Raw genomic sequence first — 23394 nt, 5'->3', positions numbered from 1 at the left:
CCGTCATGTGTAAGCGGACACCAAGTTCTCTGTGCATCAGGGGCATATGCAGGAATTTGAAGTGGGGGCCGGTCAGGCAGATGCGGCCAAGTATCGTTTCGGGCTCTGTATTCCATAGCAAAAAAATTTCAGAGGGGGGGTTGGTGTGCCCTCCCTGCCTACGCCACTGCTGTGCATGCCATCTCTTTGGATTGTACTTGCATACTGGTATTGCGAAGTGTATGTGTTGCGCTTTGTGATGAATTTTAGACCTATACTTTAATATAATTTTACTGCTGTGAATTAGTGCTCAGGTTGCATTGTGTATGTTGTTTCCTCTGTTCAATAATGAGCGTAGGTTCTGTTGTAATGAAAATGTATATTTTTACATTGAAATTGTGGATGTTATTGTTTCGATTACAATAAAGTACTACATCCAGCATTTATTTATCATTTGAGGTTTAAGAATTTGTAATGCATTAAAACAAAAAGTCATTGTGCATGTTAAAGAAATTGTTCACGCTCTAGACGTATAGGTCAGTGATTCTTAGCCATGGATGTTTCGGGGACCCCTTGTGGACTGGTGGAAGTGATGAGGGACCCCTTGCAGTGAGAGATAAAGGGGGGGGGGTGCCTTGTGCTTCTCCGTGGCAAAGAATGGTCAAACTAAAGTCTCACACCAATTCAATCTCAACAGCTTGTCAATAAGTTCTGCGGTCTGCCGCCACATTTCAGCTGTTTCTTGCTACGCTCTCTCTTCAAATATGCAAGCCTGGAAAAGCACATGTCGGAGAAAATTGCTGTAAAAGCTTTACAGTCATCTCGTGGAGAAGGGAAAGCATAAGTCAGCGCTGCCACGACGCAAAACCGTTATGCGGTGAGACATACAAAAAAAATCAGGAGCCGCTGTCATCGAGCATATTGTTTCTGCAAAGAAGGCGTATTTTGTATTTTGTTCGAAAATGCGTTTCGCGGACCCCCAGAAATGGCTTCGCTGACCCCCCCTTGAGAACCACTGTATGCTACAGATAATGCTTGTGTTCTACCAGATGGGTTGAACCGATGATTCCTACAAAAAATCGTGCAAATAAGCGACAGGCAGTAAACGGAAACAGATCAACTGTGATCGAATGTTGATGGGTTGATCATTTATGAATGGTGGCATAATTTGTATAATAGATTTGGTCATCAACTACAGGTACACGAGGTAGTAGGAGTGCACATGGCACCCACTTTTTTTAGTTTTTATTTATCTGCTGCATTCATGTTCGTGCTATGTGTAATCCTGAATCACGAAAATGTCAAGTTGTGTCCTGCCGTGACAAAAAAAGAATTACACCATCTCCCGCTAAAGGGGACCATGAGGCGATGCGAAGCCGGAGCACTAGCACGATCGCGTTCCGTTGGCGTTCGTTGGGCATGCTACAAACCTCAGGCATGCTACCGACCTGGTATTGTTATTAACGGTGTTATTAACGTTGCATTAACGGTGTTATTAACGTTGTAGACGAAGGTGAAACGGTTAACGAAGGTCTTTATGGAACAGCGTGTACTACTTGAGGTGTGCACTTTGCTTTGATGAGGTAGGCTTTGTGGTCGCTGAAGTGAACCGTGAGGTTCAATTCAGCGGTGCAGTGGGTGGATCTTGAAATTCGCGCTGCGCTCTACCCGCTTAGAGGAGGAGAGTAGCGCTTGCGCCGCGAGAGCAGAAGCGAGAATGCCAGGGAAGCGCAAGCAGGGGCTGGTAGAGAAGTGGAGAGAGTAACGCGCAGCTGTTGGAGAGAGGGAAGGAGGATTGTTGCGCATGCGTACCGAAGTAATACTGAAAGACGAGCTAGTTGGTATGAGTGCATCGTAACTTATTTTAGCGCACACTGACACACGGACACAGAAAAGAAGGGTACACCACAAGCGCTACTATCAACTGAAGGTTTTATTCAGAAAAGGAACATATATATATCAAAGTAGTCACCCTCTGCCCATGCGCACCGTCGTAGTTTCAAATCCATGTCATCGTACCGTATCTCATGTGTTAATTATCCGCTTTAGCAGTCACACTTCTTTTTCGAAAATTGTCACGGACGGGTGGCTGATACATGATGATTGCCTAATGTTGATGTGAAATGCCTCCGCAATCTCTCGTGCGGTGCGATCATGGTGCTTAAACAAAATGATTGTATTTGAAAAGCGCGCCTCGCAACCACACTTTGCACAGTGTAAGGCCAAATGCGTTATATATGTTCCTTTTCTGAATAAAACCTTCAGTTGATAGTAGCGCTTGTGGTGTACCCTTCTTTTCTGTGTCCGTGTGTCAGTGTGCGCTAAAATAAGTTACGATGCGTGCGTACCGCACACGCACCCGAAAGGCCGCCAGGGCTCTGACCACCCGAAGAACGCACCACAGCCAGGCAAAGCCAGGAAGGGTCAGGCGAGCGCCATGACAGCACTCCCCACTACCCCTCCTTCATCCCTGTCAGGAAAGTCGACCCAGCAGACAACCGCGGCCATCTCGCCGCCAGCAACGTCGCAAAGGCACCGAGAGAGCCACAAACCCTCTCCTCAAAACCCGCTTCTGCAGCCGGCAAGCAGCAGCAACCGGGAGGAATGCTGTACACAGCAGGACAGAAAATTGGCCGCGTATCTGCGTGCTTCGCTGCAAATGTCGCCGAAAGACGATGGATTAGCGCTGCGTGAGATATGGGCGCCATCTGGCAATACGTCGGGAAACATGAGTTTGTGCCCATGGTCTCCGAGATGTTGGGCGCGCGGCGGGTTTCGCGCCCGCCATCTCGGAGGCCATGTTGTGCAGAGGGCACGGAGGAGGTTCTTTCCTTTCTCCGTGGCAGAGGGCTTTCGTCGGCGTGCATAGCGTGGCATTTTCAGCGCAGCTTAAAAAACTAGGGTCTTTATAATTACGTATCTGTGTATTTTCTATTAAAGAAACACACCAACTAATACTTACCTAGTGATGTTGCGCCTCAGATATGCTTAATGTTTGCTTTTTGTTCGACAATGTACGAACCTGGCCACCAGTTCAAGATTGCTGGGCGTTCGGAAAGTGGTTCAACTTTGGCCGGATGGCTGAATTGGGTGACAGACAGACCAACATTTCTGCGTTTAAGTTCCCCAAGAAAGCCTATAGTCTTTAAAACCCGTTCGCACCCCCAGATCAGGAGAGTGTGACAAGTAGCCGCGGGTCACTCCCGCTTCAGACGTCCCCCCCCCCCCTGGAAGCACACCGCGCAGCCCTCCTGCTCCCCCGCCGACCCAGAGGGATCCCGCTTGGTCGGTTCGCCTGAGTGCGGACTAGCCCACCGTTTTTGCTTGCTCTTTCCTGTCATCTTCTTTCTTACCAATTCGTACGCGGCGCTACACCCAAAAACCTGCAATGAAATACCAACTAGCCTGCATTGACACCCTTGTCCAGTGGTGCATACCTCCGAGCAAGAGATCCTTCGCATCTAAAATATCCTACCAACTGAAACGAAACCTTATTTTCTGAAGAACGGCTGTTTCATTGAGGCATACAATAATGCCATTTTTAATAGGTACTAGCTGCACAATCTCTTCAAGAGTAGTGCCAACTACACGCGGACGTTCGCTATACAGAAGTGCAACAGTACTATCTTTTCTACTTTAAGGGAGACATGTCCCTCGCGAAATAATGGACTTCGTGCTGAAACTTGGTGGACGCCTTCGGCATACATTTTAACGGCGGCGTGATACGGAAGAGTAGACGCTATTTTGTAAAAGGGTGGCTAGTCTCCGAGTATAAAAGCAATTAAATACTGACTATGACCAATTCAGAAGTACTGTATGTCGTGCCTCAGCGCGCGTAAGTGCTCATCACGCAAATATTCGTCTAACTGCTCAGAGGTGCCGCTGACCCTGCGTGCAGCTCGCAAAAGCACCTACACGCGCATTAAATGCACATGCTTGTATAGGTGCACCCTAAAATGCCCTTGGAACTCTGACATTGACGTATGTAACAAAATTATGCGACAGATGATGGTCTTCGAACAGCTGAGAACGCACTGCAGACACTTGCAGCTCGCGGCAACAATAATCAAAACTGCTCTAACAGCACAAGCTCGTAGAATACACATACGTGAGTTTCGCTACCTAAAAGTACTTGTCACGCCGGTATCAGCAAATTCTTGGGCGAGCGAGACATCCACGATGTATGGTGAACACAAAAACAACCCACGTTTATCATTTCTCTTGCGGCACGACAAACGACGAACGGAAGTCAGAGCTCAAGGTGCTAACGGTGGCCTTCGTGAGTTCGTGGCGCCGCGCTAACTATTTACTAACCTAATCCACACGTAAACACACGCAAGTGATGTAAAAAAAAGAAGTAGCAAGCTCCGCGCTCTCGTTGCAAACCACTTTGTAAATATATAAGGCCATGAAAAGTCAACGTAGCGTGTGGTGGTTCTGTGGCGTAGTGGTTAGAGTGTCTGCTTTCGGTGCTTGTGGTCATGAGTTCGATTGTTTTCCTGTGTCGTGTGAGATTTGTATGTGTTGTCATATGTGCGTGTTTACATTGATGTCAATTTTCTAATTATCCCTAGAGATAAGTATTACAGAAATTATTCCGTGAAACTCTGTTCGAGTGCCAAAATTTCTCCTTTTTTCGCAGCTGCTTTAGGGCCGACTATTGACATGACGCCACACGTAAGCTCCGCAGGCCGTACCTAGCCAGGAAAAATATAAACTAAAATTCTGCAAAAGCAGCGTCATGGCTATTGTGATGCTTTCTCTGGGAGCCGCCTACGGAGTTGCGCAATGAATTGACTAGCAGCGGCCGTAATTTGAACGGATTTCCTGCCTGGAGGCGTGGATTCCAGCGAGTATTTGACTAACAGTGTATCGAAACTCTCACTAACATCGCACCTGCGTTCACATCTCTCCCTAAGAGAGCACAAAGGTTCTGTTTTATTAGAGGATTTTAGTCTGTCCGGCATTCCGGTCAAGCGAAGGCGTAGCGCATTACCGGATAGCGTGTGCCGTAGCTGCCGCCACGTCAAGTTGCGCCAGGTATGGAGGATAAAAACAACTAACAAACACCTAATGTATGACTTCCGAGATTCCGGGATTGTCACTCGCTTAGCCTACATCATTGATTATTTGAGTATGGCTCTCGAAAACGGTGCCGAATTGACACAAATACCTTGTTGTCGAAGCTTAAGAACGTGAACCTAAAGCAAATAAAAGCATCAGTTCGGAGATAACGACCGACCGAGCGCGAGACGGCCACTTGATAGATTCGAGATGGACGACAATCGCTTTCGGCGGCTCGGGCATGTTTACCGGGTGTGCGCATGCGCAGTTCACAGCCGGTATTCCGGTACACGCAAAGCATTTTGCGTATAGCGGTGTGCCGGACAGACTAAAATCCTATAATGGTTGCGAGCTTGGTTTCGTGAATGTGTGCGCGTATGAATGTGCCATTTTCTGTGCTCGATTAATTTTTCAAAGCTGTTTAAACGTGATAGCTTTACTACCTCGGAGGAGTGCTTTCACTCTATCGCAGACGGAGTACTGTACTCCATGAGGAGGCGTTGAATCACTCCCTGTTTAGAGGAAGTCGTTTTACCCCGGAAAACGGAGTGCCCAGTGGGACAAGCCGAAACTCACGCAAAGGGCGTCGTGGCACTCCCTTTGTTCTAAGAGTGTACGACGAGCGGACGAGTCCTCAACAGCGAATCGGCAGTATTGTGTCACAGTTGCTCGTTGCGTCATCGATACGACGGAATCTGGAAAGGGCGTCCTGCCCTTGCTCTCGTCTCCAGCCCCTTCAATATTTTTCATCCGATCGTACTGCCGTTCGTCTCCCCATGGTTCCTGTTAAAGTTGGCGACAATGCCTTCGGTCGCTCTATAGTGTTTTGAATCGCTGAAGCTAATTTTGAGAAATACTACCATCTTAAATTATGATGGTCGCGTTGTTGCAGAAAATACATACTCGGGATTGACTTTCCTGATTTTATTGGCGTCATTTCACAAACCCACGATATTGCACAATTGGGTGACAGCGCCAAGCCACATGTTATAGTCGCTGACAGAGACTTCGTTTTATAGAGCTGAATGAGCAGCATAAGTAAAGGCACGCACTTGTTTAAAAACTGATTAATATTCAGTAACCTTCTTCTTTAAAGCATTTTATTTAGGGCGATTTAGTTTGAACCACATTACTTTCGTTTCTCAAGCTCACCATAAAATGCGCTGCAGAGAATTTATTTTCTTAAGCACTTGGCACGCTACAGAGCCCAATCTCGTGTTTCTTCTCAGTGTTTCTGAAAATACAATAAACGCGAATAGACTCCTTCATACACGACCAAGAAACCCACCTCGTTGCCCCAGTGGATATATGCTGGTATGCAGATTTGTGAAGTCGTAAATTGAAACCGCGCCGTCGCGGCCAGTGCAAACAAGAGAAACAAAATTATAAAAGCGCAGCTTGCACGGGGCGCAACGCTGGTACCAACAGCGTTCGAACTATCTTTCTTTAAGTTTTGCTAGTGATGTCAAGCTTTTGCTAGACTTGCAAAGTTTTTGCTATTAGTAATAACTGCGGTTAGGCTCGGCTATCCTACTCCAGTATCGGCCGGTTCATACTAATAAACAGCGCGAAAGAAACGGAAGACAAAAAATTGGCCGCGTATCTGCGTGCTTCGCTGCAAATGTCGTCGAAAGACGATAGTCTTTGGCCGGCCGTACTACATGAGTCCTGGTCCCATTCGCGGCCACCCATGATGCTGTTGTCAAACCATTTCAGTCCTCGCATGATAAATGCAGTGGGGGTTTGTTTGAACAGATTTAATTTTACCGCATTATCACTGCTGGCATGCTATGTGTTCGTACTTCCACGACATGTCAGCAATGTTTGGGTCGCGCGCGGTACTGTATAGCATGATAGTTTGCAAAGAAAACCGGCGGTGACCAACGCGACCGGCGGGGACGCCGGCTAGCCCGAACACGCGGTTTGCAGCGATGCGCTGAAGGAGAAGAAACGTCCGCATTTAACGAGTACTCTCCACAAACTCTCTTATTTACACGTCGCCTGGGTAAAAGAGGAATGCCAGAGCGGCGCTCCCTGTCATTCGTACAATGCAATACTGAACCGAAACCGAAACACAACATGAGCTTGTGCAGAGGGCACGGAGGAAGACAAGTTTCAGCGCAGTCGCATTTTCAGCGCAGCTTAAGAAACTAGGGTCTTTAAAATTGCGTACCTATGTATTTTCTATTAAAGGAACACACCACCTAATACTTACCTAATGATGCTGCGCCTCAGATATGCGTAATATTTACTTTTTGATCGACAACGTTCACAAGTAGAAACAGCCGTACCAGTTCAAGATGGGTGGGCGGTAAGCAAGTGGTTCAACTTTTGCCGGGTGGCTGAATCGGGTGACGTGCCGACAAACAAAAAGATAGACCAAAATTTCTGCGTTTAAGTTCCCCAAGAAAGACTATCGTCTTTAAAAGGAAGAACTACACAAGACGAGCGCCCCTTTTGTTTCTCGTTGTTTTTTTCGACCGGTTCCCCACACTACCTGTGCACGTGTCACGCGTTTTTGGCGGCAACGTGTCACGCACCAGCTGTTACGCGATGTTATGATTTTAATCACGTGACTGGCTGTTAAGTGGTTCTTGGCGGGAACATATCAAGCGACCGGTTATTGCTCTTTTAGTCACCTGACTACCTGTTACGTGATGTTACGTAATTTTAGTCATTTGACTAGCTGTCACGTGATGTTACGTGATTTTTAGTCGCATGAATACGTTACGCGATGCAAAGTGATTTTAGTCACGGGACTATAGCTGTTACGTGGTTTTCAAACATGCCACGTAAGTTCATGTTACGTGGTTTTACCGGGAGCATGTCCCGTGATTACTGATGTGATCTTAGTCACGTGACTATTTACGCGACTTTATTCGCGTGACTAGTTGTTGCGTTATTTACGCGCTTTTAGTCACGTGACCACCTTTTACATTCATGTGACAAATCGGCGCACGTGGTAGAACATATGTCTGACTGGCTGTTTTGTGATGTTACGTGGTTTTGCACACGTGAATAGATGTTGCGTGGTTTTTATTCACGGGAGTAGATGTAACGTGATTTTATAGACGCCACAAGATGTTGCTTGTTGTTACGGAATTTTTAATCACTTGAGTTGTTGTTACGCACTGTTTCGTTATTTCAGCTACGTGACTACTTGCGAAATAATACTTGAGTTCAGTCACAGGGCTAGTTATTAGATCAGGTGATTTAGACATGTGACTACATCTTACGTGATCTTAGTCAAGTGACTACTTGTTATGAAATGTTACGTATTTTAGCTATAGGACTAGTTTTACGGCATTTTTTACGGCACAATAGTCATTTAGCGAAATGAATTTCTGACATTATATAATCGTCACATTGTGAGAAGGCTGAAGAAAGCTACATTAGCTACATTATTCACAAGTTAACACGTAATTTATTTTAGACGTTACCTGCAATGGATGCATGATGAATGTGCATACTGTCATGTATGTGCAGTGGTATTGTGCTTTTGTGCAATAAATAAAATTTCATATGATGCATATTGCATTGCATTCCCTTTAAGAAACACATTGTATGAGTATCATAGTATATCTACAGATATACAAATGTACCTGTGTGGATGCACACATGCACACGTTTGGCCGCAGGAACAGAATTTGCCGATAGCAGCCAATGACATTACTCACACACAGAATTTAACTCAATTATGCGTGGTCAACACATACAGCTCACAGGGGGCATCTTCGCCTAAGAGCTGTAGCTTTGCGTTGGTGCATGAGTGAGCTAAAAGGGTAAAGTTCAGATTTTTCATATCAAATGTATAAAAAGTTCTGCCAGAATGCGCTTTTTGTTGCATTTATTCTTCAGCATGCCCTTTTTGCATTTATCATTGTGTGGAGTCAGATTTTACTGAATATGTTGGCCGTGCACTGAATTTATATCCACACAGAACTAAGAAAATTCCAGCATGACGGGAGCATACTGTTATGTTACACTCTTGCTTGTGAAACTTTTGGTCATTACTCCTGTTTTTGTTTTAGGCTTCCGGGTATGAATCTAGTAGAGAAGGAACACCGTGGCCCCACTTCTGTCGAAGGAACCAGAGCCGCCTGGGCAGCTGAAGATGGATTGTGTAACCAGCAGTGAACAGCTGTGATCTTGTAATGTGCAAGTGTATGAGCAGTCACGTTAAGTTAATCTAACACCAATTACATTACCTTGTCAAATTTTGTAATTTTGTAATGCGCAAGTTTATACACAGTTACATAGAGTGAGCTGTAAATACGCCTTGGGCAAGTTTGTAATCATGCAGTTTGGCGGTGTTTACAGCACATGCGTTCGACAAATATTATCACTCTCTTACTTTTCTTTCCTTTTTTTCAGTTGTGTATGTGCACTGTCAACAGCGTCAATATGATTTTTTAACTTCTGATGCCTCAAGTGCAAATTTTTATGGTTCCAGTTTATGGTTCTTAACCAATATGTATAAGGGGAAGTCAAGAAGTAAAGGCACATTTGAGAAATGGTACACTTATTCTAATGATAGAAAACTGAAGCATACATTATTTTTTCTACATTACCTGCCTGAACTTCAACGCACTTTGTGCAATGTTTCACAAGTTTCTTGATTCCGTCGGAAAAAAAATTTTTTTTGGTTGCACCTGTAACCAATTTTGCACAGCATCATGTCTTCTGCGTCAGTAGCGAATCTTCTTCCCCCGAGTGCTTCTTTCAATAGTCCAAACGTATAAAAATCGCTTGGAGCCAGGTTTGGACTGTGTAGTGGGTGCTCCAGCAATTCAAAACCAAACTTCTTTATTGCTTGCAGTCCTCTTGGCAGAATGTGGCCGAGCATTATCTTGCTTCAGGATGACACCGTTTCGCAGTTTTCCATGACATTTGGATCTGATTGAAGGTTTCAGTTTCGTTCGCAACACATCACAATAGTTCACACTGTTCACAGTTTTGCCTCTTGGGGTGAAGTGAACGGCTACGACACTGTCCTTGTTCCACAATAGTGTTAGCATAATCTTATGAGCTCATGGTTGACGTTCAAGTTCCTTAAATTCTGGTGATGACTGTTTCTAAATTATGCTCGCAGCTTTACCTTCCCGTTTGTGATGATGTACCCAAGTTTCATATAGAGCAACAATTTGCTCTAAAAAAATTCCATCTCCCTCACAGCGATAACGAGTCAAATGTTTACGAGAGAGATGTCCACACTTTGTGCCTTATGCTGTGCTGATAATTCATTTGGGACTCACCTTGCACACACTTTAGAAAACTTTAGCCTGTTTTGTCAGATGGAATATGCTAAACCAAAACTGATATGTATAGTATTGGCGATTTCGTGCACTGTGATTCATCTATTTTCCATCATGATACCCTGAAACGTCGGTGGCCTGCTCGATCTTTCTGTCACATAGTTATTCCATGTTCGACACACACTATCGATTCGGAGATCTTGCTTCGTGGTAAACAGATGTCACCATAATGTGCTTGCATTCGACGAATAATTTCTGCAGGTTTAACACTTTCCGCAGAGAAAAGCGAATCACTGCCCTCATTTCCTCCCTGCTGAAGATCGACAATGGGGCTGCCGTGCTTAACAGTCTGTTACACTCTGAATAAAGCAGGAATAAGAGTGACACATTCTAGAGAAGTGTTGCAGACGACACTAATCCAGTTCTGGATACTATACTCGGCGACAACTTATCTTGACAGTGAAGCCAAGGCTACGGAGCCGGGGCTTCCGCACATTCGTGTGGCTCCGCAAGTAGTGCAGCAGCTTGCGGCTGATTTCGGTTTCGCTCGCTCACATCGTTCACACGTTTAAAAAAAGATGTACACAAAAAAATGTGAATGGGAAAGACATTTCGATTGTTGAGTGTACCTTTTACTGTCATATTACGAGTATATTTTTCTGGGAGAACTAAACAATGTGTTTGCGGCCGCACACTGACACAATACATCATGGACGCCTTGTTTACTTTGGAAAACGGCCATGCTGAAAAGGTGGTGCTGTCTAAGGAATAGAAAGAACAGGAAGGCATTCTTGCAAAGTGAGCAATAACTGTATTTTACCTACGACTTTCCGCCACTGTTTCAGTCTCATAATAAATAAAGCAGCATTTATTTCAGTAAGGCAAATGAGAAAATTATCAGGAAACTTAGTACTATTTTTTAGCGCGGTAGCAGGCATGCGTTTCGGTTATGTAGCTTCCACAGTGCTGCCAAGAAAAGTTGTTACCTGTCAAGAAAAGCAGTGTTAACAAACCCTAGTGGGAGAGACAGCAAAAGTCGCTTTACTTTTTTACTTCCCCTCGTATATATACATCTGATTATCTTAGAAATAATTTTTATTTATGCGAGAGATCTTTTCCTTAGTATTGTCGTTTTGCCACGCTGTAGGCAGTTTATGCATTAAGTAGCTTTTTGGAAGTTCAGTGCTCTATCAAGACACTAATAGTCAAAGGTGTATATACATGTTGTGATAAAAAATAAACATCTTACTTTGAAAATTGTGTTCACTTATTTTGGTCAGTTGGACAGGAACTTTGCTAACATGCGTCAGACCTTCAGTCACTAACTTCAGGCATCAATATAGTTCAATGTTTACTCAGATGTGCTGGCACACTGTCAAAATATTTCCTGTGTGAACATTTGTGGACTTTACATATAATTTAAAGTTTACAGTAAACTTGATGTACCTAACACAATGTTAAGCATGTAGTGCATTTAAGAACTACATTACGAAAAGCTTTATTGCACATTATTGTAGATTACCGCAACATTTATTACAGCTATATTTCCTGCTTGAGATCATCCCACTTTGGGAGGATGGCAAAATGTAAATGTAGGCCCTTCCGTAACGCAAGCCAGGGTGACTAGGGCACGCAGCACAGAAGCGCCTGCATTTACATTCGGCCGTTCTCCTAAAGTAAGAATAATCTCCATTAGGCAAGATGCATCAACAAAGCTTCAATGACCAATAGTCAACGAAACATTGGTAACAGGCATTTAGGACGCTTAAAAACAGTGTCATTTTCAAGTTAACCTTCTGTTGGCATCTATTGAAAGTTATAAAGGAAATTTCAATTGGTTATCGGAGGTCAATAGTCGACGAAATGTTGGTTGCTGGTATATAAGACGTTTAAAAACGGTTTAACAACTTTCAATTGAACGTTCCTTCAGCGTCTATTGAAAGTTATTAAAGAAATTTCTATTGGTTATCGGTGGCCAATAGTCGACGGAATGTTGGTTGCTGGTATACAAGACGGTCTAACGACTTTCAATATACCGTCGGTAGGTTCTATCGACTTTTCCCAATAAACTGTCTATTGACGGTTGGTACAAATTTTTGTAAGGGTTGGCCTAGAGCGACTAAATTATGCTGCAAAATATGAATATGGGCATATTATGTGACAGTTGTCTGCTACGTGACAACGTGTATGGTGAAGCACATGCATTTTACGATATTTTCACTTACTTAGTGGCAATTTTGTGACATAATTAGTGGCATCTTGAACTTTCCTGGCTTTCATGTGAATATTCTATCCAGTTGAAGATGTGTGAGCTGTGCCAGACTTATGCAGTCACGTCAGTGCAATTCAGCTCAATGCAATCCTGATGACGGAGGGACAATCATTAAAAAAAATTAGGGAGATCCCACCTGCCGTGGGAATCGACGTGATGCGAAGCATGCGCAGGATGGTGACTGTGGCGTAATTTTTCACATTGAGCGAAACGTTACGGAATGACGCTAGAGAAATGTGGAAGTGGTATACGCACACTGATATGTTGAAGAGTAGCATATGTATTGTATAACCCATTGTTTACAGTTGCGTAACGATGCCAACAGCAATATGGTTGTTATCAACACCAGACGCGGTAGGCTTATATTCTTCAATACTGGATAGCACGAATCCGAACAGGACAAAGAAAGAACACAGATGCACAGGACAGGCGTTACTCGCAACTAAGCTTCATTCAGGATAGTTTCCCTAGATATATACATAGCCGAGTGCCACGCGCAGGCACACTGCACGTACGTTACAGTCACAGTTACAGTTGTTATGCTTATACTTTTTCCGTTATGACGGAGAACGCACGCACGTTTCACGAACCCGTGTGTATGTGTAGAGGGGTTCTTGACTGTTCTTGAACAAGGTCACCATCACAGTGATCAGTGAGCACCAGCAGCTGGACCGGACTTGTTAATAGGATCCGTTCGTGATCGCGGCTATGAGGAATCTAAGTGTAGTGAAGTGCGAGATATTGTGAAGCTGGTGGAAATCCTGGATGCCTCTTACGATGAAATGATCTATGATGCCTTCTGTCGTGGACGTGGCAGCGAGGTCTTTTGATGCCCTGTCCACATCCAGGCCGTCTTTCACACAGTATAAGCACCAATCATTGTTGGGTCTTGATAAATCAATGTTGAAATCACCGGTAATAATGAGAGGCCTAGTTTTCTTAGCAGATTTATTGTAGAAAGCACTGACCCAGGTTTTTGCGTAATCCACGTGGTCCACGTTGCCGACCACTTGGACGAGTGGATGGTAGTTGAGCGTCTTCCACGGGTGTTCTGTCTTCAGCTTCCTCACTTTCCTTGCGTCCGCCGCGGTGGTGTAGCGGTTACGGTGCTTGGCTGCTGACACGAAGGTCGCAGGTTCGATCCCGGTCGCGGCGGTCGCATTTCGATGGAGGCAAAATGCTAGATGACCGTGTACTGTGCGATCTCGGTGCACGTTAAAGAACACCCAATGGTCAAAACTTCCCGAGCCCTTCGCTATGGCGTCTCTCATAATCATATCGTAGTTCTGGGACATAAAAGCCCAACAAATATTATCACTTTCCTTGCGTGTCAATGTGTGTGTTCGCGGTTACTATGTTGGTTGAGACTTTGTATCACCTGTGGCACATACCCGCATAACATAAACTCTGGTGTACGGGTATGTGCCACACGTGACTGAGAGAAAGGGTTTCATGACGTACGCGACAGGTATTTTGCGTTATTCATGTCATGACCAGTGAATTGTGTTCGTCATACACTGATCGCCTGCTACACCAATCTTGGCATATTACAAGTTATGGAGACGACCAGGAGAGCGCCGAGACGTAGGTGGCTAGATAGATAGATAGATAGATAGATACGTAGATAGAAACGGCCAAAGTGCCTGAGGTTCGCTAAGAAATGCTTCGCATTTAAAATGTGACTCGCGTAAGACTATTATGAAGTTTTGAAGCGAGGCTAAGCAGCCCTAAACATTATCACCGTTAAAAAAATACACTAATGTTCAGCGAGAACAGAACACCTTTCGCCATTTCTTGTGGTGTACTTCTGTAAGTCATATCTAAGCTTCCTACCTTCCTGCTTCTTGATGAATGTAAATATTGAGTTTAGTGCAGCACCAGAAGCAGTAGACAATGGCACGCAGGTCACCAGATGATTCTATCGCAAATTCTAAAGGATGTGCATTTGTGCACCTACTCCATGCTGTATCATGCTTTGTTCTGAGCTCTTTCATTAGCATGATGCACGGCAAACAACTTAATTTATCAGAAACTCAAATACTGTGTTTTTGACAAAATGTTAGGTGTGGAGTGAGCTTGAAACTGCATGTATTTGCTTTCTTGTCCCACACAGGCAGTGCAATTTTGGTTGGCTGTAGTGTGAAGGTTAGGAACGTTTGTGCAGTTGGCAACACTACACTAATGAACTTGATGTGTATAATTGTAAATGCTGCAAGACCTAAAATGAAGGAAGGAAAGAAAGAAATAGATGGGAAGACAGGCAGGTTAGGCAGTTCTTAAACTGGCTGGCCATGCTGTCCAAAGGAAGGGGGTACGAGGAATAAAGGATAATACAACAGAAACTTTACAGAAAAAGAACAAAACAGCAAAGAGTATGACGCCTCTTAAAGTCTGTCTCTAAGGTTAGCAACTGAGAAGGACAGCAACGCTTTCAATGCTAACATCACACGGGAGCAGCAATAACGAAAATCTTACAGCTGTGGAATCTGTCTTCACAGAGTAATTAAAAACGCTTGATCTACACTGCCAGTTTTGTATTATGTACTGAAATAATTCTTGGTATTCGAGTGCGTTAGAATAATAAATTTAAAGTTAATAGATTGTTTCATGCATGGACGTCAAACTGAATTTATGTCAGTTATCTGAATTAGGTATTGGTGTGGTTTACAGTTGTTTAGTGCAGCTTGAAATAGCGAGTCACTTCAAAAAATCTGTACATCTTTTTTTACTTTGCAGATGGTGCTCGAGATGGCACATGCAACACTATGCAGCTGTGGACACCGGCTGCTTGATAAGAACTCTTGAAGCTCATCTGGACGCTTCACAGAACCTGGATTGGTAGCAGCAATCTCGTTAGGAGAGTGTGATGAAATAGAATCCATTTCTTAATTGTGCAATAGATACGAGCGTCTAATGAAGCAAGTCATTGATACACTGGAAACCTTGAGAGTAACACTATTTTGAGTACATTTTCATGGTAGCTCTTATCTCAGTCATCCGATACAGTAGGCAGAATGTGCACCTGCACTCTGTCAAACCTATAACACTATATTGAATTTACAGTAGAGTGCCTCGATAATAGACACCTGTAGCATGAAATGGACTGTATTGTGAAGGATTCGTAGTGTTCCTGGCGAAATGGTCAGTACTAATATAATGGCAGTGCTAAGAAGACAAGGACAAGAAAGTGCACAACACGTGCGCTTACTGACAACTGAAAGCTTTACTGATTCAGCAGAAAGTACATACCTAAACTTGAACGTCACCTATTATCCGCCAACTAGCTCGCCTTTCCGTTTTGCTTTAGATGATCAGTATTGTGATGCATTACCTTAACAATGAAGTGGCATGTACATCGAAGTACATTGAAGTTCACCAGCGCATTGTTATTATGGTGTTTAACTTTATTTTTGTGTTCAGTAGTTGCAAAACCATTCACAAATTTGCGACACAAATGTTAGTCCTGTTGTGACCATAGGTCGGCAAAAAACATGCAGCTCATTCAGACTCACTCACTCAAGATATCTTGCCCTTAGGGCTCACTCGGACTCAGACTCACCAAACTTCTCCTCGTCCGGACTCGCTTGGACTCTGACTCGCTATAATGTTTCTCAACCGGACTCACTCGGACTCAGACTCACAAAGATATAATTCACTGGATTCACTCAGACTCACGGCTCAATTTGTGTCTGAATGAGTCAACTCATGAGTCCGTTAGCCTATAAACAGCTCTTTCTACCATAGTGCCAATGCTGTTTAACACCAATATCTCGCATAATCGGTGCTCTGCTTAGCACCTTTTGATCACGTACCTTCAAACACGAGTTATCAGAGTTTGCAATTCAAAAGAACCTTTTCATTGAAAGATGTGACTCACACGACATATTTTATCAATAACTTCCCGTGAAAAAGTTCCACAAATCACGCCTCTGATCAATAAATATAGAGCTGATGTATGAACGCCAGAGCGTTGAAGTAGGTGGGAGTATACATGAGTATAAATGTGAGCGATAGTAATGCTGAAGTTGACCATATAGGACCATAGGTCTGCAAAAAATGTGGCGCTCACTCCTACTCACTCATGCAATATATTTTGCCCTAAGGGCTCACCCAGACTCAGACTAGCCAAAATTTTCCTCAACCGGACTCACTCACTCACCATAATTTTTCTCAACCGAACTCACTCGGACTCAGACACACAAAAACTTTACTCACGAGGACTCACTCAGACTCACGTCTCGATATCAGTCTGAGTGAGTTTGCCGACCTATGGTTGTGACTGCTTGAAATGAGGCTTTAGCCCTGAATTATGAAATTTAGGTGTAAGTTTTAATTCACAGTGGCACATATTTTTGGCTATTGTGCTTAGTCAAAACCTTGTCTTAAGAAGGTCAATTTGAAAGGCAATGCACTGCCTCCATGCTCTGATTTCTATCTTGAAATCAAAAGGTTGAACCAGCTTGTTGCGAGTTTCCTAGACTTTCCAAATAAGGAAATGTGCTGAACAGAGGTGAAGAGTACACAGGATGGGCTGCATGCGCCTCGTGATTTGAGTTATCACTGTTAGGAAAATATTTACATTCATTTACACACGATAGTTATAATAATTCCTTGTCTAGTTTGTGTTGGCTAGGGGACATTTAAGGTAATAGCAAGCAGTAAGGAGCATAGAACATTTTCAATGCGCACGCATTTCATAGTTGGCAGAAGCAGGATGGTGCAGTGCTTATAGGCAGGTGCTATGACACCGCTGGATTAGTCAGATGTGCAGTGAGAAAGACAACGTCTAGACGCTGCTGTGGCATAAGCAGATTTTTATATTTAAATGTAAATTAAAAAATCTAGGCTGTCCACTGTGGCATGCCTCATAAGTGTATATCTCTATTTTGTCCCACCTAGCCTAGGATTTTAAAAAATTAATTTAGGAGAACTTGCAGTAAGTTTTGAGGCTAAATGAGTTATTTTTCTAATAAGAGTTGCCTCCACGAAACAACAAGCAACACTGCAGACCAGCTATTGTACCTTGTTCTTTTGCCACGTGTATAAAAACATGGCAGCAAAACATGGACAAGCAAGTGAGCCCCGTCTTTCTGTGTCATAAAGCTGCGTCTTTTTAGATATTACAAGAATAAAAGTGTGCTGCACACTCATTCCATATCTCACAAGAAAATACTTGGCAGCTTCTTAATTTTGTATTTTTTTTTCTTTTTAGGAAACTCTGCAGTAAGAGAAGTTGGTATTTCGTATGGATGCAGAAAGCTTAATGGACTTCTTTACTTGAAATCTTTTTCAGGAGGACTGAACACTTTTGGCAAAGCAGCAACAGTTCTGGCCCACCTGTTTTTCTACAAGACGGTCTCTTCTGCGAGCACTCCTGTGCCTTACTGTATACTATACTGCAGTTCTTGTACATCTCTCAGTATTTAGGATTGTGAGCACTTGGACTGCTGCACTGTGTTATGCACGGTGCTGAATCCAAACTTTAAAATACCAGTGTGCATTTGAAAATATAGCATGGCTTGAAAAGATGCTGAATGTAAACTTCTTTAATTTACTAAGTATGATTCTTGACTGTTTTACAGCTGTTATTTATACCCTGTTCAATTTTTCTTGAACCGCATGGCATGTCCAGTCCTTGGCTCTGATGTGCCAAGCCACCACCAGTATTGTTAGGCAATTTTTAATTGAAAGCAAGTTATTGCCTAACACCGAGCACTAGCTGGCGTGTAAATATTGTAACCATTGGTGTACTACTTATGCATAATACGGGTGAATAGGGTTGTTAAATAATGCCATGTTCCCAAGACTAACTTTATAAATTTACATTTTTTCTTAAAAATATGCGAATAAAGGCGACTGTGTTTACAAACCTTGGCAGGTGCATCCAAGGTCGACACCACACGTCTTCATACAAAAAAGTGAACTGCCCAATCATGTGTAACAGGTTTTGACGCTTGAGGGCAAACTAATGCAATATAAAGAAAAATGGTACACCAATGTGCCTATTGCACAGCCGCATTTCTCAGAAGTGTTGCAAGCCCTTATTGACTTATCGAGTTGCCGTCATGTGTAAGCGGACACCAAGTTCTCTGTGCATCAGGGGCATATGCAGGAATTTGAAGTGGGGGCCGGTCAGGCAGATGCGGCCAAGTATCGTTTCGGGCTCTGTATTCCATAGCAAAAAAATTTCAGAGGGGGGGTTGGTGTGCCCTCCCTGCCTACGCCACTGCTGTGCATGCCATCTCTTTGGATTGTACTTGCATACTGGTATTGCGAAGTGTATGTGTTGTGCTTTGTGATGAATTTTAGACCTATACTTTAATATAATTTTACTGCTGTGAATTAGTGCTCAGGTTGTATTGTGTATGTTGTTTCCTCTGTTCAATAATGAGCGTAGGTTCTGTTGTAATGAAAATGTATATTTTTACATTGAAATTGTGGATGTTATTGTTTCGATTACAATAAAGTACTACATCCAGCATTTATTTATCATTTGAGGTTTAAGAATTTGTAATGCATTAAAACAAAAAGTCATTGTGCATGTTAAAGAAATTGTTCACGCTCTAGACGTATAGGTCAGTGATTCTTAGCCATGGATGTTTCGGGGACCCCTTGTGGACTGGTGGAAGTGATGAGGGACCCCTTGCAGTGAGAGATAAAGGGGGGGGGGGTGCCTTGTGCTTCTCCGTGGCAAAGAATGGTCAAACTAAAGTCTCACACCAATTCAATCTCAACAGCTTGTCAATAAGTTCTGCGGTCTGCCGCCACATTTCAGCTGTTTCTTGCTACGCTCTCTCTTCAAATATGCAAGCCTGGAAAAGCACATGTCGGAGAAAATTGCTGTAAAAGCTTTACAGTCATCTCGTGGAGAAGGGAAAGCATAAGTCAGCGCTGCCACGACGCAAAACCGTTATGCGGTGAGACATACAAAAAAAATCAGGAGCCGCTGTCATCGAGCATATTGTTTCTGCAAAGAAGGCGTATTTTGTATTTTGTTCGAAAATGCGTTTCGCGGACCCCCAGAAATGGCTTCGCTGACCCCCCCTTGAGAACCACTGTATGCTACAGATAATGCTTGTGTTCTACCAGATGGGTTGAACCGATGATTCCTACAAAAAATCGTGCAAATAAGCGACAGGCAGTAAACGGAAACAGATCAACTGTGATCGAATGTTGATGGGTTGATCATTTATGAATGGTGGCATAATTTGTATAATAGATTTGGTCATCAACTACAGGTACACGAGGTAGTAGGAGTGCACATGGCACCCACTTTTTTTAGTTTTTATTTATCTGCTGCATTCATGTTCGTGCTATGTGTAATCCTGAATCACGAAAATGTCAAGTTGTGTCCTGCCGTGACAAAAAAAGAATTACACCATCTCCCGCTAAAGGGGACCATGAGGCGATGCGAAGCCGGAGCACTAGCACGATCGCGTTCCGTTGGCGTTCGTTGGGCATGCTACAAACCTCAGGCATGCTACCGACCTGGTATTGTTATTAACGGTGTTATTAACGTTGCATTAACGGTGTTATTAACGTTGTAGACGAAGGTGAAACGGTTAACGAAGGTCTTTATGGAACAGCGTGTACTACTTGAGGTGTGCACTTTGCTTTGATGAGGTAGGCTTTGTGGTCGCTGAAGTGAACCGTGAGGTTCAATTCAGCGGTGCAGTGGGTGGATCTTGAAATTCGCGCTGCGCTCTACCCGCTTAGAGGAGGAGAGTAGCGCTTGCGCCGCGAGAGCAGAAGCGAGAATGCCAGGGAAGCGCAAGCAGGGGCTGGTAGAGAAGTGGAGAGAGTAACGCGCAGCTGTTGGAGAGAGGGAAGGAGGATTGTTGCGCATGCGTACCGAAGTAATACTGAAAGACGAGCTAGTTGGTATGAGTGCATCGTAACTTATTTTAGCGCACACTGACACACGGACACAGAAAAGAAGGGTACACCACAAGCGCTACTATCAACTGAAGGTTTTATTCAGAAAAGGAACATATATATATCAAAGTAGTCACCCTCTGCCCATGCGCACCGTCGTAGTTTCAAATCCATGTCATCGTACCGTATCTCATGTGTTAATTATCCGCTTTAGCAGTCACACTTCTTTTTCGAAAATTGTCACGGACGGGTGGCTGATACATGATGATTGCCTAATGTTGATGTGAAATGCCTCCGCAATCTCTCGTGCGGTGCGATCATGGTGCTTAAACAAAATGATTGTATTTGAAAAGCGCGCCTCGCAACCACACTTTGCACAGTGTAAGGCCAAATGCGTTATATATGTTCCTTTTCTGAATAAAACCTTCAGTTGATAGTAGCGCTTGTGGTGTACCCTTCTTTTCTGTGTCCGTGTGTCAGTGTGCGCTAAAATAAGTTACGATGCATGCGTACCGCACACGCACCCGAAAGGCCGCCAGGGCTCTGACCACCCGAAGAACGCACCACAGCCAGGCAAAGCCAGGAAGGGTCAGGCGAGCGCCATGACAGCACTCCCCACTACCCCTCCTTCATCCCTGTCAGGAAAGTCGACCCAGCAGACAACCGCGGCCATCTCGCCGCCAGCAACGTCGCAAAGGCACCGAGAGAGCCACAAACCCTCTCCTCAAAACCCGCTTCTGCAGCCGGCAAGCAGCAGCAACCGGGAGGAATGCTGTACACAGCAGGACAGAAAATTGGCCGCGTATCTGCGTGCTTCGCTGCAAATGTCGCCGAAAGACGATGGATTAGCGCTGCGTGAGATATGGGCGCCATCTGGCAATACGTCGGGAAACATGAGTTTGTGCCCATGGTCTCCGAGATGTTGGGCGCGCGGCGGGTTTCGCGCCCGCCATCTCGGAGGCCATGTTGTGCAGAGGGCACGGAGGAGGTTCTTTCCTTTCTCCGTGGCAGAGGGCTTTCGTCGGCGTGCATAGCGTGGCATTTTCAGCGCAGCTTAAAAAACTAGGGTCTTTATAATTACGTATCTGTGTATTTTCTATTAAAGAAACACACCAACTAATACTTACCTAGTGATGTTGCGCCTCAGATATGCTTAATGTTTGCTTTTTGTTCGACAATGTACGAACCTGGCCACCAGTTCAAGATTGCTGGGCGTTCGGAAAGTGGTTCAACTTTGGCCGGATGGCTGAATTGGGTGACAGACAGACCAACATTTCTGCGTTTAAGTTCCCCAAGAAAGCCTATAGTCTTTAAAACCCGTTCGCACCCCCAGATCAGGAGAGTGTGACAAGTAGCCGCGGGTCACTCCCGCTTCAGACGTCCCCCCCCCCCCCCCCTGGAAGCACACCGCGCAGCCCTCCTGCTCCCCCGCCGACCCAGAGGGATCCCGCTTGGTCGGTTCGCCTGAGTGCGGACTAGCCCACCGTTTTTGCTTGCTCTTTCCTGTCATCTTCTTTCTTACCAATTCGTACGCGGCGCTACACCCAAAAACCTGCAATGAAATACCAACTAGCCTGCATTGACACCCTTGTCCAGTGGTGCATACCTCCGAGCAAGAGATCCTTCGCATCTAAAATATCCTACCAACTGAAACGAAACCTTATTTTCTGAAGAACGGCTGTTTCATTGAGGCATACAATAATGCCATTTTTAATAGGTACTAGCTGCACAATCTCTTCAAGAGTAGTGCCAACTACACGCGGACGTTCGCTATACAGAAGTGCAACAGTACTATCTTTTCTACTTTAAGGGAGACATGTCCCTCGCGAAATAATGGACTTCGTGCTGAAACTTGGTGGACGCCTTCGGCATACATTTTAACGGCGGCGTGATACGGAAGAGTAGACGCTATTTTGTAAAAGGGTGGCTAGTCTCCGAGTATAAAAGCAATTAAATACTGACTATGACCAATTCAGAAGTACTGTATGTCGTGCCTCAGCGCGCGTAAGTGCTCATCACGCAAATATTCGTCTAACTGCTCAGAGGTGCCGCTGACCCTGCGTGCAGCTCGCAAAAGCACCTACACGCGCATTAAATGCACATGCTTGTATAGGTGCACCCTAAAATGCCCTTGGAACTCTGACATTGACGTATGTAACAAAATTATGCGACAGATGATGGTCTTCGAACAGCTGAGAACGCACTGCAGACACTTGCAGCTCGCGGCAACAATAATCAAAACTGCTCTAACAGCACAAGCTCGTAGAATACACATACGTGAGTTTCGCTACCTAAAAGTACTTGTCACGCCGGTATCAGCAAATTCTTGGGCGAGCGAGACATCCACGATGTATGGTGAACACAAAAACAACCCACGTTTATCATTTCTCTTGCGGCACGACAAACGACGAACGGAAGTCAGAGCTCAAGGTGCTAACGGTGGCCTTCGTGAGTTCGTGGCGCCGCGCTAACTATTTACTAACCTAATCCACACGTAAACACACGCAAGTGATGTAAAAAAAAGAAGTAGCAAGCTCCGCGCTCTCGTTGCAAACCACTTTGTAAATATATAAGGCCATGAAAAGTCAACGTAGCGTGTGGTGGTTCTGTGGCGTAGTGGTTAGAGTGTCTGCTTTCGGTGCTTGTGGTCATGAGTTCGATTGTTTTCCTGTGTCGTGTGAGATTTGTATGTGTTGTCATATGTGCGTGTTTACATTGATGTCAATTTTCTAATTATCCCTAGAGATAAGTATTACAGAAATTATTCCGTGAAACTCTGTTCGAGTGCCAAAATTTCTCCTTTTTTCGCAGCTGCTTTAGGGCCGACTATTGACATGACGCCACACGTAAGCTCCGCAGGCCGTACCTAGCCAGGAAAAATATAAACTAAAACTCTGCAAAAGCAGCGTCATGGCTATTGTGATGCTTTCTCTGGGAGCCGCCTACGGA

This window comes from Rhipicephalus sanguineus, chromosome 5 (genome assembly GCF_013339695.2).
Source record: "Rhipicephalus sanguineus isolate Rsan-2018 chromosome 5, BIME_Rsan_1.4, whole genome shotgun sequence".
NCBI classification, from domain to species: domain Eukaryota; kingdom Metazoa; phylum Arthropoda; class Arachnida; order Ixodida; family Ixodidae; genus Rhipicephalus; species Rhipicephalus sanguineus.
The sequence above is the reverse complement of the archived record's forward strand: the minus strand, read 5'-3'. Positions refer to the sequence as shown.